The following is a 1800-nucleotide window of genomic DNA, read 5'->3' as shown; positions in this document are numbered from 1 at the left end:
TACTTTTCGGTGCAAATATTTTTTCTCCTTGAATGCTGGATCTTGTCTCAGAAACCCTACCCTACTCCAGAGCTTGGCTCCCCAGACCACCAGCGACGGAGCCCAAGGAGGGACAGGAGGCTGCGGCAGGGACACACAGAGAGATGGGGTTACCCAGCAGAAGAGAAACTGGGCAGGCAAAAATGTTCAGAATGTCTTTAAAATATTTTATAGCACATATAATCCACTGAATGGCCAAAGCTCCTCTTTATGTGCAATGGATGATGCATTAATTATTTTATAGATAATTTCTGACCCATCATCATAATGATACAGCCAAATGTTTGAAAGACCATGATGAGCAGTGGTGATTAAGTGCGTTGGATGGTGCACTCACACCTTTTCCAGTTCATTATAAATGAGAGAAACAGTACTCTGGCAGAAATCCTGCAAAACAAATGAGATTTTAACCTAAAGCACCTTACAGTTTTGACTTCCCCATCTGAAAATAAATCCAGAGGTTAGGAAATAGAGATAAATTTGCCAGCTACTTTTTGCTACCCACTCTTAATTAACAGCCTTTCCTTCCCACTCCCCCTTTGCCCATCCTTCCCCACTCCCCTACGCAACGTGCGGGTACCACAGCACCTCGCGGGGAGCTGCCAAATGCTCACATCATTTCTCAGCAAACGCAACGGGAGCATGTGCTCTACTTTGTTTTTCCACTAGCTCTGCTCTTGCCTGAAGGTGCCTTCCTCTGCTCCATCATTTGGTTTTAAGAGAGAAGAGAAATGCAAGCGACGTTCATTTTATAGCTCTAGTACAGGTAAATTATCTGGTAAAATAGGTAAGCACTTGGCTTTCTTCCCTTTCATTTTTCTTATAGGGAAAATAAAACGCAATGGGTGTATTGATTTATTATTATCAGCACAGTGTAATATGAGTATCATTTGATACCATATACGCCTGCATAAATCCTTGTCTGAAAGACAAACCCCCCTTCCATGAGGTTTGAGGTTCCCCCTGAACCTCTGCCCCCCAACTACACCAACATTTTGCCAGGAAAAAAAATTTCCTAAAGCCCCACATCTCCACTGGGATGGTCCCCATGGCTTCTGGACCATGCCCAGGCTGGGGGGTTCCATTCCCAAATCTGATGAAGGCTCCAGCATGGGGCCACGCTGTGGCCTCAGCCCTTCCGTCGGGGCAAGATGGTCCCAGGGGGACGATGCACGGCACGGCACTGCACGGCAGCCAGCATGGGCAGAGCCAGGCACAGACAGCTCATCCCTCCGAAACCCAAACGTCCCCATGCTTCCGCCCTTAGGATAACAGGGGTGGGTGAAACCGTGCCAAAACTGCACTCCCTCGTTTTTATGAGACACATCTTCAAGTTGTTCCCTTTTAAAAAATTCCCCTCATTAAATAACAGAAATCAAGAAGGAGGGGGAAGGAGAAAGAGGAGGAAAAGAACATCTTAAATGCAAACATCAGTATTTTAAAAAAAGAGGAAGCCAGGCTCCCGCTCCCACACGGGGCTTTGCGGTCACTGGTCACTTCCAATTAGCTCGTACCACCGGCTAATGATTGCTGTCAGCCAGAAACAAGGAGCACTGCAGAAAAATTAGTTCCATGCAGGGACTTTGGGTTTTTTTAACGGTACTACGATAGCCTGCAGGAAAGAAAAGCATCCCCGCTCAACTTGGGTAACTATGTTAGATAACGCTGCCGGAGCCCAGTCCCGCTCTGGTCCCAGCAAAAAGCAGCCCCCTCCTGCCTGCGACGTGCCAGGGCGACGTCCTCCCTCGGGACCAGCCTCTC

This window comes from Fulmarus glacialis, unplaced genomic scaffold, assembly GCF_000690835.1.
Source record: "Fulmarus glacialis isolate BGI_N327 unplaced genomic scaffold, ASM69083v1 scaffold13147, whole genome shotgun sequence".
Lineage (NCBI taxonomy): Eukaryota > Metazoa > Chordata > Aves > Procellariiformes > Procellariidae > Fulmarus > Fulmarus glacialis.
The sequence above is the reverse complement of the archived record's forward strand: the minus strand, read 5'-3'. Positions refer to the sequence as shown.